Source organism: Phocoena phocoena, chromosome 15, assembly GCF_963924675.1.
Source record: "Phocoena phocoena chromosome 15, mPhoPho1.1, whole genome shotgun sequence".
NCBI classification, from domain to species: domain Eukaryota; kingdom Metazoa; phylum Chordata; class Mammalia; order Artiodactyla; family Phocoenidae; genus Phocoena; species Phocoena phocoena.
In genome coordinates, this window is record NC_089233.1 from 69,441,669 (window position 1) to 69,455,379 (window position 13,711).

General features: G+C 41.1%; 1 protein-coding gene across 1 annotated transcript in view; it reads right to left on the reverse strand.

The window, feature by feature from the left end:
• The window catches only part of CHD6 (chromodomain helicase DNA binding protein 6), a 209,977-nt gene that overhangs the window by 112,408 nt on the left and 83,858 nt on the right, over positions 1–13,711 (reverse strand). The window lies entirely within an intron of this gene.

A 13,711-nucleotide genomic window follows, 5' to 3' on the forward strand; every position in this document is an offset into this window, starting at 1 on the left:
GTGGCTCGATCAACATTTGCTGAATGGATGAATATTTGACACTTCTCTGAGCTGTCCTATCAGACTCTAAGTTCCCAGAGGACAGAGAGTATGCACTTGATTAAGTTTTGTATTCCTCACAGTGAGTAGTCTTATACCTAAAACATACTAAGTATTCAATATTTACTGGATAGATAGATGGATTCATCAATGGATAGATACGATTTCGTGTCATCGGGGAGATCTGGGAAAACACATTTGAGCAGAGATATACACAGAATTTTGACAGACAGAATAACAGGAATAATAACAATTACAGCTAATTCGTATATAACACCTACTACACGCAGGCACCGTTCTCTAATCCTTTATACGGAGTATCTCCTTTACTCTTCACAACAACCTTTTAACACAGATAGTATTATCATCTTAATTTTATCAAGACGCACAGTGAGTTAAGATTTCCAGGGTAACATGGCTAGTAAATGGTAGAGAAAGTATTTAAACCAGGCATACTCGTAACCACCATGGCATTCTTGGGGAATGGAAGAGTGTTAAAGGCACATTTAGTAAAAGACAGCCTGTGTGGCTGGATGACAGGGCAAGTGAACAGAAGCACCAAGTGATGGAGCTGGAAAGAAACCAGGAGTACACGAGGATAGAGAGCTGAGACTCACTGTGTGAAAAGGGCATGATGGCAAGCCCGGGAAAAAGGGAATGAAGACCTAGGCGAGATATGCTCAATGAAAACTCATCGGTGAAAGGGATTTGAAAGATCCAGCAGAAGTAGTACCAGTAAGTCTTGGCAGAATGTGGAGAATGAGGAAGAGCCACGATTACTGGTATTTCCGATCAGGTGAGTTACTGGAAAGTGTGGGGGAAGACAGGGACACCACCGGCCTTGTTCAGAGAAGGGAGATCCAATGGGATGAACCCGTAGCGGGATAGCACCCAGCGACAACGGAGAGCACCCATCACATGAGTGCAGACCCAGCCCACCCTCGATTCCCTAGGCTGAAGACTGGCTTCCCTACCAGCAAAGTTCTTTATGAAAATTTTTTTGAGGAAATGAAACTCAACGGATCCTGCCATTTTAGAGAACTGTACATTTTAACAAGAGACCTGTGCTCTCAAGCCAGGGGAAAAAGTACTTATCAGTTTCAGGACAGGAGACTCAGGTGAAACAGTTTAAAAAGATGCCAAATTTTCATGGGAATATTTATCTCATGTTACGTGGCTTCTAAGAAAATTACATAGCAATTTATATTCTACAAAGCACTTATGTGCTTCTGTCTCATTGAACTGTTACAACCACGGTTCCGTGAGGGAGCCAGGGCAGATGAGCTTCATATTCCACAGAAAGAAACAGGTTTAAAAGCAACAAAGGCCCCAAAGTTAGCAGCGGAGCAGAGGCCTGCGCTCAGCTCATGTGACTCAGCCTGTCACTGTTTATACCATATCATGTTTCCTGGCTCCTTTTTTTTTTTTAACCCCAGGCTCCCTTTCAATAAATGCAAAAACTTCAAATCTCCTTTAATCTTATTTGAATCTCAAAATTATGACCAAAAGAATTGTTAACAAAACATTCCAGTGACCCAAATATACAGAAAAATTCATAAATCCATAGTTGGTTCTCTTAACAAAAGAAGGTTTGTGCTTAATTTTTTGGACACACATTTAAAGACAGCTAATATACCGAAAGTCACCATGACCACGTGCTCAGAACCCCATTTAATCTTCTGTAAAATCCTAAATCCTTCTCCCAACATCTGAAATCAATTTTATCTATCTACTAAATATAACTTCATATTGGAAAACTTTGTCTGTATATGTTTAATCTTCATTTTAAATATTTGTATATAGATGGGCTAGAAACATGCTTCATTGTGAAATATCCCACTGAAAACTAAACCAAGCTCAAGACACAATTAAGGAATAGAACCTCGTCAAAATATTTTTTTAAAGGGATTTATTTATTTATTTTTATTTTTTGGCTGTGTTGGGTCTTGGTTGTGGCATGCGGGATCTTTTGTTGCAGTGTGCAGGCTCCTCTCTAGTTGTGGCCTGCGGGTTTTCTCTTCTCTACTTGTGGCACGCGGGCTCCAGTGCGTGGGCTCTGAGGTTTATGGTGCGCGGGATCAGTGGTTGTGGCATGTGGGCTTACTTGCCCCACGGCCTGTGGGATCTTAGTTCCCTGACCAGGGATCAAACCCGCATCCCCTGCACTGGAAGGCGGATTCTTTACCACTGGACCACCAGGGAAGTCACAAAACCTCCTCAAAATGTTAAACCTTACAACAAGGCTTGTATATATTTGCCTTCCATGCTTTCAGAAACAAATTAAATGATGAAAGTAAGGAGGAACTGTAGTCAGGCACCTCCGAAGTCCAGCCTGGGGCACCACGAGATTTCCTAGCCAGAAGCTGAGGGTGGGGTGGAGTGGAGGGAAACTTCTTAAATATATGTCAGTAAAACTGGAAAATGTCTGGAGACACCTGCTTACCTATCTGGGGGTAAACAAGAAGATACTCTACCTGGGATATCTTCAAAGTGATTTTCTGGAGGTTACCTTTGACAACAGAATCGATTTTGAGTTTAAAAAATTCTTCCTGGAGCTCTTCTGATAAAGACAAATATCAGGAAGAAAAGATTTCTTATAAGCCTATAAATGGGATTTTCAAATAGGACATCAAGAAAGTATCACCTGAATTCATCCTCCAGGAAGACTAGGTGAAATGTGTTTTTCCTGTCTTTGGAGTGAGCTTTGAAAACGTTATACTTGAGTGTTATCAAATGAAGGACATCTTAACCTCCACATTGCTATTTTAACCTCCTCCTACAGATGCATTTGGTCCATGAATGTTTTGTTTGCTCCTCGAAGTTCTACGTTCTTCAAAAATAGTGGTCAAATAACATGTAACAAAACTATGTATGTATGTATGTATGTATGCACCCTTTGATCCAACAATTCCATCTATAGGAATATACAGATACACCTCCAACAATATGAAAATATATATGCACGTGGTTATTCAGCATTATCTGGTAATTTCAAAATAACAAAAAAGACTTAAATGTCCGAACATTAGTGCTGAATAAATGAGGATACATACAAAGAAGTACTATGTAGCTGTAAAAACAATTAAGAAAGAATTCTGTAAACTAATATGGAATGATTTCTAAGATACATTGTTAAGTGAAAAAAGCAACGTGCAAAGGAGTATAGTAATACGCTACTTTTTGTGAAAGAATAAAGAGGAAGTAAGAAAACTTGCATATATCTACTTACTTTACAGAAAGAACCAAAAAAACAATGATTATCCACAAGGGATAAGTGGAGGGAATGGGGTGGAAGGAGTGACATTTCTCTATCTTTTTATATAAAATCTGACTTTTGGAAGCATGTTACATATCAAAAAATTTTAAAATGAAAGATGAAAACAAGCTGAAATAAATGAATCTAAGTATTTCAAGTGAATATCATAACCATACGGAACAGATGGAAAAAAAAATCTCATAAATTTATAAACACAATATTTGACTATATACTTTCAGCTTTGGGGAGAAGTAGGGAGAACAGCAAACATATCCTGAACTCTCTCTGGTAGGTGTATAGGTGAAGCAATTCTGAAACTATTTTAGTTGTGGTATAGGATTAAACAAATGAGTAAATGTGTTGGTGTTAGGAGCTGTGGTTCTCACCCAAGAAGTGGGAAGACATGAATATGAAATGGTGTAAGGCAAGGAAGATATTGTGGGATGAATCTAAACTGGAGGCCTCAGTGTAATCACATGTTTTCTAAAATAAGTATCTGTATGAACACATGCATATAAATGGGTACATATGCATTATGAATATATTGTGTGCACGCAGGTGTGTACATATGTGCATGAACGTATATGTCCATGTGTATGTCTTGTGTATTTTTTCCCTAGCTTTGACAACTGAAAGAGCTGAAAAGCAAAGATGCTCCAAAAGCAATGTGCACACATAGCACTCAGATTTTGGTTTCTAATACCAAAGTTCCTCACAAAAATGGCTGATTCCAAGACAGGGTGGTTATAAGATCAGCCTGAAACATCTTGTTTTGTCAGAGAGTAAAGGGAGTGCTCAACAAAATTAAGGCAGCACGTCAAAAAGGCACAGGAGTCAGCTTAAAGAGCTCACAGTCACAACTGGGGCCATTTGAGCACCAAAGTAATCAAGGTCAGTAATGAATTATAAGCCATTGAAAACAACAGGAATCCATTCCAATGACAGATAGATAAATAATGAAAAAATGAGGGAGAAAGGAAAGCTCTTGCTTATAGAATACAAACAGTACATGGAGAGGAATCGGTGGAGTTGGAAAATCATTTTGTAACCACTGTCGTAAAGATATGTACAGTCCAGAATCATCGAGGAATGCTAAATCTGGGGGGAGGACAATTTGAAGAGGAACAGGATATTTGCATGATCTTACAGTGTCTTTCCACAGATTGCGTATTAGTTGTACATAAATAAAAGCAGTAACTAGACAAATGGCTACACATAAGAAAATGGTCTTACTCCTAGAAAAGATATACTGGAGTATTTAGGGATAAAAAGGCATGATGTTTGCAACTCACTCTCAAATGGTGGAGGAAAAAAACATATAAATATATATAAATATAAATTATTCTGATATATATCTATTCCACAGCTGAGGTGGATACTGTTCGCTCAGCATCTTTTTGCTAATAATCAGTACCAAACCACGACGGTGAACAGAAGGTCAGGATGGGCTATGGTATCCTAGTTCTTTTACCACAGTGATGGACACATGACCAAGAGAGGAGAACCTGGGATTCTTTCCCTTAAAAAAAAAAAAAAAAATTAATTTTTGGTAGGAGTGGGCAGGAAAATGAATCTCTTTCCTCCTAGGGTACAAGGCTGTTAAGCTATGAGCCCACACTTACAGGCAGGCACAGTTCGACCTTGAGAAGGAAAGCAGTTGTCAAGGATGGAGCTGACACTCAAAGAGATGCAGAAAAGCTCGAGACAAAGATCTCTGTGGAATCCTCAATGGTATAGCCCCTGGTTCTGATTCCTTAAAACCACTGAACTCACTTATTATTTTTTCTTTAACTTAATTCAAGTTGGGTTTATGTCACTTGTAACCGAAAGAGTTGTAAATAATACAAAGGCCGAATAATCTCACCATTCAATGGCACTTGAGGCTGGATCGAAGCAGTGTAATTTTTATAATCCTCGTTTTTCCAGCTTTCAGAGTTAGAACAAACTAACTTAGAGGACGGAAAAAAATGGCAGACAAGATTTTAGAGGCTCAAAGTCCCTTTTTCAGTAACAAAACCCAAATTGATTTTATAATAAAACATATATCCACTTTAAAGAAGCACCTATCAAGTATTTATGATATGCAAGAAATTTCCAACATATAAACTATACCATTCATGCAGGACAACTGTTGGGAATAACCAATTAACAGTTTATTAGTAGGCCTCGGCCCCAGAGCCCTCTCACCCTGTCTTCTACACAACTTCATTAGCCAAGATTTTATACATCTTTACTTTCCGCAGTTGCATTAGGAAAATAAATACCTTTTTTGCCTTCCATATACGGAACTGTACTATTAAATCACTAGACAGACAGACTTCCTCAACTTTCCTCCCAGCTCTATCTCCAGTTCCCAACCTCCAGCTTTCTTTGCTAGAACTGAGAGTTAGAAACGGAGTGCTGGATCTGAGCATGAGTAGGAAAGTCTGCGTATGCGTCACAACACTGTACGAGACTCACCGCTATGAGTCTTTTATTACTTTGCCCCCATGGATTCCAGCTATTGAAAAAATTTAATCTACCAAACCAAGTGCATTATTTCAAAATGACTCACCTTCCTATTTTAAAATTAAATCTTATAAAATGTCCATCGAAGTCTTCGCAGGAAACAATCAGTTACTGCCACAGTGAGTTGCCTTTACCCCTAAATTCAGGATGACTGAAAACAGCTCAGAATGCCAATTACTGCCTCCGCAGATGTGCACGCACCTGGGGAGTCCAGCCCGGGATCCACTGCCCCACTCGAGGAACAACTCTCCAGAAAAGCTCCCGACCCAGGCCTTGCCACGGGCTCTGATCCTCTTCCCAGAAGTACAGCACTGAAAACGTGGACATTACCCCAGAGAGCTCATTTGCACACTTAATCCAACTTTTACTTAATGCCCATATTCGTCCAGCCTATACAGAGAGAGCTGAGTTGCGCACAGGTTTTTTAAGATATTGGTTAAGAGGCTTCCCTGGTAGTCCAGTGGGTAAGATGCCGCGCTCCCAATGCAGAGGGCCCTGATTCGATCCCTGGTCGGGGACTAAGAGTTTGTGTGCTGCAACTAAGAAGGCTGCATGCCGCAACTAAGAAGTCCACATGCTGCCACTAAAAGATCCCGCATGCTGCAACGAAGATCCCGTGTGCTGCAACTAAGACCCGGCACAGCCAAAATAAATAAATAAATATTTTAAAAAATAGATATTGGTTAAAAGAAAAACACATACCCAAAACAAATGGTTTGGGTGCAGATATAGTCATCTGTAGACAAAATGTGAACCATATGTCCTTGTCCTCAATCCCTTTAATCGTATCATTCGCACCATCAAAACAAAGATCATACAAGTCTGTGACATTATCATAGTAAAAAATGAAACAAAAACATTACATACTTTTAAGATGAAAAAAGCAGAGTTTTAACAGATAATCTTATTAAAAGTGATTAAAAGCAAATGAAAATTTTTTTTTTAATGTAGAAGGGCTTCTAACGAAACATACAATCACCAAATCCCACTTTCCAGGGAGATTTGCTTTTGACTGATACCTCTCTAACTCCAAATATGTTCATGCCTCTAGTTCTTTATTTATCAACACTAAGCAATAGCTACTCACATCCTGATACAAAAGTTGATGAATTTACACCTCATATTATCTCCCCTATTACTCTACTCAAGTTTTTTGATGAATTCTTTTAGCTTAGGCTACTGTGCTTTAAATTTGTATTAGTCCTTTCTTGTTTTCTGACTGTTCCTTTTTCGTGATAACCCATTCCTGTTTGCAGACAAGACATCATCTTGAATCTGAGGATACTAACTTAAAATCTTTACAAGTCCTTTTCCTTGAATTGTTTCTTCTGAGGACAGTTGTCCTGGTCATTCCTCTTTTTCCTGCTCCTTTGCTGCTTTTCCTCTATGGTCTCGGGATCTTTGGTGGACTATTCCTATTTAAAATGAACGAGATTGATAATGCAGGTGGCGGATGAGGCTCTCTGCTGCTGAGTAAGTCACCTTCTCCAACAAGACTCAACCCTGAATGGGAGGCCTGGCCTGGGACTCTGCACACACAGGTGGCTGCCCCTTTCTCCCCCTTTTAGGGGTATGGGCAGGGAAAGGCAGAGAAGCCTGGGCTCCTGTGCCCCCTTGTTGTGGATGTCAGTCTCCACTTGGAGCCTAGACCCTCTTCCAGAGCAAACTGCTCAATATCTTTCGAGTAACTTTCTGACTTCAGCCTGGAGCTGAATAATCATGCAGCTACTCTGCCGATAGTCCCTTGATCAGCCACCTCCAGTTCTGGCCCTTCTCCAGGGCTGCCAGGGCCATTGTGAGGAGGAAGCACTTCTACCTCTGCTACAGACATAGCTCCTGCATGTGCTCTCAGCTGGGACTCCCTCCACAGTATTCACCCATCAGTATGATACTATGGGCCTCCCTCATCCAGAAATTCATAACATCTCTTATCTTCGAAGAATTTATTCCCTCCTGTTCTTCCTGTCATTTCATTAAAGATCTGACGAAGAAGGGAAAATAAATGTATGCTCGGCCTACCATTTTAAAACTGGAAATCCCGCAAAGAACATTTATTTAAATACCATTTTGCTTTAAGTCTTTTCTCATCTATTAATTCCTTTAACAACTAGCTCAATACTCACCTCTTTTAAGGGACTCCCTAGACCAGAACTGAAAGACTCTATTTTTTGTTTTTTTCTTCTCTTGGCCGCACCAGGTGGCTTGTGGGAGCTCAGTTCCCTGATCAGGGCTAGAACCTAGGCCACGGCAGTGAAAGCCCAGAATCCTAACCACTAAGCCACCAGGGAACTCCCTAAATACTCTTAATCCTCTAAATCCTTTCAGCTAATTCTATATACAGTTATACTAGGTTCTTTCATTTATTTATATTTTTGCCTGTTTTTGGAACACTTGCAAGGCTGTTTCTCTAACTTGAGAAAGTTCCCCAATGACAAGGCTCATAGATGATACCCCTGTGATACCTTCCTTCCTCCACTATCCCATTCCCAACAAAAGTACTTATAAACAAAACAAGGCACACAGGAGGCAATAAATACATACTAGATAAATAAATGAGAAGGTATCCATCAAGCATTTTTGTTTAAGTAACTGTTTCCTTACAGCCTGAGTAAAGGTCTACTATACACCAGACCCTAATTCAGAAAGCCCTGGGAATTACAGAGTAAGCACTCCAGGAGCTCTTAGAAAAACAGGAATGGTGACTTAGTCCAAAGCTTTAGAGGTGGGTCTCTGACATTATCATTTAGATTTCTTCCCTACTTAACATAACGCCCAGTGGGTTCCAAGCAGAGGGTCTCTACTCAGAACTCACTCATGTCTTTATATTTGTCTTCTTTCTTCTAATAAATGATCAGAATATAAAAAGTCTCCCAACAGAAAGAAACTTGTCAACGGACACTCTTGGGCCTCCATAAAGATCTGCACGCTGAACAAAGACAGGTGATTGACCTTCGAACAGTGAGGCACAGCTCAACTGGTTGAATTTTATTACCCCTCCTGCAACCCAGTTATCAGCTGACTCACCGCTCAAACAGTGATACAGTCAGGTTTGGAGCTTACCTTTCTAGAAGCAACCATCAAAGACAAAAATCAGAAAAAGTAAAACCTTCCTACCAGGATGTTATCAAACCTACCGAATTTGGGAGGAAGATCTGCTCTGGGTTGACAAACCCAAACAAATGGGGGTAAAAAGCTGAGGCACAGAAGCTGGGGCTAATGAGACCATTCATTTCTTTTCATCGTTTTGGTTTTTTCATTCCTAGCAGATGTTAGATAGCCGTCCACTTGGGCCAGCACACTGATTCACTTCTTGACTTTGAGAGAGAACATAAACCATTCTGACGTGTGGAAATTCCAAAACTTATGCTCTGCCCTCAACCAACAACATGGACACCAACACTCAAGACCCTGACTTACAAAGGCAACCTCCAGCGCAGTCAGAGTGCCTGGCTCCCGGTTTGAGGGCAACCCAAAGGGCCACTGACCTACCTCCTGACGCCCTCACGCACACTGGAATGGCCCATCTTTCCTGCTCACCAAGCCGTGCTTTAATGCCATGAAGCTGACTTTTACTAAAGCCCATTTCAAAAAAGAAATATGAAATTCACAGGCACATAGAAGCATTTGACGTAAAAAACTGCTGAGGACAGTATCCACTACGTCACATAATGTTCTCAACTGGTAAAAATTTGACTTCCCTGAGGAACTGGCCCAGTGCTTTTCTAATCTCAAAGCATTTTCCCAAAGCCCTTATCAACATTACCTGACCTCGCAAACCTGACGCCTGCCTTCCTCTCTGAGCCCCTCGCTGCAGCTATGCGGGCCATGGGTGTCCATGTATGTACAGGTCTGCGTATGTGTTTGTAGGTGTACGTGTATTTGTGTATATCTTCTTATGCCAGCGGCACCATCCTCTTCGGGAAATGGTACTATAATTAAAAAAGAGTAAAAGCAAATAAACTATACTTGTGAATTTTAAATTTCAGAGTCAGGGAAATGACAGAGAGCCTAACTTGGCTTCCTGGAGGAGCCTTCTTGCTTTTTATATAATAAAGGAGTGAACTAGGCTCAAACTCCAAGATAGTTTGGAGGGAAAGGCAGAGAGGGTAGTTTTTTTTTTTTTTTAACATCTTTATTGGAGTATAATTGCTTTACAATGGTGTGTTAGTTTCTGCTTTATAACAAAGTAAATCAGCTATACGTATATATATATCCCCATAAGAGAGGGTAGTTTTTGTTTTTGTTTTTTTAAAGGCTTCTCCTACTTGAGTGTTTTTATCCGCTAAGCAGTAAGTAGATATTCGTCACTACTAATATCATCCTTGAAAAGGAACATCTGCTAGACTCTGTCATCTGTTTACGAGGGGAACTGTGTTCAATTATCTATCTGCTGCCTCAAATGCAAAGAGAAACAGCATAGGAAAAAGCTGGGGCCATCTTAGTCCTTGAGAGGATCCTACGGAGTGTGCAAACTAAAATCCTGTAGAAGAGGGGCCGTTTCCTAAAAATGAAAAACCAATTTCTCTGACACTGGAATCGTCCCACTGTTATCCATTCCTGACCTTCCCTAGCAAAGTGAAAAGAGGCGCAAAGCTGTGGAGAAAAAAGTGGGTTTTACAGGCAGGTGAGCCTAGAGCCAAATCCTGACAGCGCTGCTCATTAGCTTGGTGCCTTGGACAAGTTACCTTGAAGTTTTCATTTCTAAAATTATAAAATTTATAAGAATAAAATATTTCATTATAACCCCCTACTGTTATTTAACAATGGGATCTTATATGGATCTCATTTTCAGGGAGAAGAGCTCTATCCATTTGTTCTAAGAAAACAAATTATATATATAAAATATTTTAAAATAATATATAAACCACACACACACACACCCCTTCTATGTGTCCAACAACCAACAAACCTCTCTGCTGACCAACCCCAGGGACATAAAAGACACAAAGCATGGTGGTCCTGACCTCAGGCACTTCACTTTTGTTGAGGAGACAGGTCATACATACAAGAAAATACTGGTTTATGATTGAGAGACAGCTTATTGCAGAGGTTAGTGTATAAGACTGGGAATCAGGAGGTCTGCGTTTATGACACACCCTTGCAAACAAGTCACTTCTTTGTGGGTCTGTTTCCCTGGCTGCATGCAGCAGGGCTGGACTAGATCTCTTTTATTCTTCAAGGTCTAAAAGTCTTTGATTTGTGATACAAGTGAGGCCCCAAGGGCTGTGGAAATTCAGAGGGGACATGCTAGCACAGGGTGTAGGAGCTCTGTGGAGGAACTGGGTGGGACTTGCACTCAGAGCTGAAGAACGGGAAGGGCTTGGGAGTCTGAGAGGAGGACAAAGGGCATCACATGCTGGAGAAGAGTGATCCAGAGAAGGGGGAGCCAAGTACCTCATTTAAGGCCTGAGGAGATGCACCTAGCCGGCCAGGTCTGCTGCCAGAGACCAGGAGGCAGGGAGAGGTCAGACCCCAAAGGGTTTGGATAACAGAGAAAAGAAGGAGTCTGGATTTTGTCCTGGAGGCAGTAGGAACAATCAGAAGTGTCTAAGCAGGTATAATTGTTAGAGGGAATCCCATCTCCCTGCCCTCCATGTTTTCATGCTTCCCTACTCCCAAGGAGGGAACAATACCGGACACATATTTTTGGCCCTTCTTAGAATTCCTCTCACTTCCCTGACCTTCTCTCACTGGGGACCTATGGGACTGGTGAGACTTGGGAAAAGGAATAAAGCACCCAGGGCCCAGGGTCCTCCCTCTGCTTCAGGGACATGCCTGCAGTTCTGGTGGATAAACTCAACTGAGTGAGTAACAGGAAGCCCGATTCTGGCCACAAGCCAGTGCAAGTCCTTCAATCTGGTCCATCAATAATAAAGCTGATAACTCCTATCTCCATCTCTGTTGACTATTTCCCAGCTGATCTGGAAAGGAGAGAGGGAAGAGGGGGTTTGACTGACCACCACTACCAGCTACAAACATAAGTAAGATAACAGCAGGGCCTCAGAAAGATTAGCCAGGTGGCAGCTGGCAAGATGGACTGAAGCAGGAAAAGACCAGAAGCCCTTAAATCAGCTGTGAAGCTCCTCCAATAATCCAAGCATCCAGCGAATCATCTGTAACCACGGAGTGTTATCCAGGGACTAATCAATAAAGGCTCAAATCAAAACATGTACTTAAGCCAATCTGCAAGAGAGTAAATCAAAGAGCACAAAAAATAAGACTTAATTACCAACATATTTTTTATCAACTAATGTCCTTTCAGAACTAGAACTGCTTTTGCTGCCTAGTGGGATCATAAATTAAAGGAGCCAAAGCAATTTTATAAATATATAAAAGACAAGAAAGACTCACCAGTCCAAAACCCTATCTGGGCTACATGGAAGAATTCCACGATGTTAACAGGTCAGTCTTACACAGCTCCCAAATCAAGGAAGGTTGAGAGCCTCGTGAAACTTGTCGACATTCCCAAAGAGATAACCAGCCCTATCTGTTAGCATCCTCTCTGAGTGTTTCTCCTGGATTTCTAAACCTCAAGAGGTTCTGCTGTCTTCTAAGTTGGCAGACTCAGAAGCACTTCTCCAACACACTTATATTTTATACAACCTAACTAGATCAAAATCATTTCCCTTAATATTGCTATGCATACATTTGACATCCAACCTTGGTTTGTGAAATGCCTCCTCCTCATTGCCCCCAAATGGAATCTACGGCAATGTCTGTATACCCGTCACCTTGTTTCATATCCCACACGAAGTAAATATGAATTCTTTTAAGAAGAAGTTGATAAAATTGTAAGCACCAGAGACCAGTGGCTAAAGTGAGCCCTGATACCTATGACTTTCTACCAAACTCCTTATTAGAGCTGTCAGACCCTCCTGTAACGGCCCTAATTCTAAAACACCATCCTTGAGGATTCTTCTTTGTTTCTTGTAATAACCAAAGTAAGCCACTCCATTAGCTCATGTCTGAATCTCCTTCTTCACACATGCTGCCACACTGAAGAACCTCTTCAGCTTCTCCAAAATCATTTGGAAAGCTTTTGGCAGAAGAAAGAAACTCCACTCCACCCACATCAGACATCAGTGTGTGCGCACAAGGTTCACCCGGAAACAGGGCCCATACGTTGCTCGTTAGTCAGACTCCTGATTTTACCTACTTCTTTTGACCTTCCGGTGAGGTTATTTTATGTCCATTCACTGTGAACTACATTCCTGGGATCCCACCCAAGCCTCTATGATAAACAAAAGGTAAAATCCCCTGCCAGGCAGAAGGGAGTGAATATTATAAGGCGGTTTTAACTTGGATTAGAAAATTATCCATCTGGTCCCAACAAACTGTCCTTCTGAAAATGAACCGAACCATAAAATAATTTCTGAGTAGCAGCACACGCCACCTCAAATGCTTTCTTTCTTTAAAATGTACTTCCTTTATGCCTGACCCTGTACAGGTCTGATGGCCCCATTACTTTACATTCTGTTAGCAATTGCATCAACCCCTGCATCTTTATGGGTGCTCCTGGTCTATACTCTGCCTCTGCACTTACATTTTAGAAACTTAAATTCCTTAAATTCCCCTTAAATATACTGAGGTTATATATTTTTTATTTTGTACATCCGCAAAAAGTTTAAATATTCTCCACCAAGAATTTAAAAAGAGATGAAACAAAGAACATTACATTTGTATACAGATGACAAATATTTAACTCCCCGAATAAAGTGTACGGTTGGATCCTGATAGGATCTACAGCCAGGGCCCCCGACATCACCCCGGCAGCCAATCTGTCCCCATGCCCTCTGCTCTCTCTACAGGTCACTACGGTCTGTCTCCTCTGGTCTCAATGACTCACCGTTTCCTGAGCACCTGCTGACATGTCAGGCACCGTGTTAGATACCGAATGAGAGAAACAGA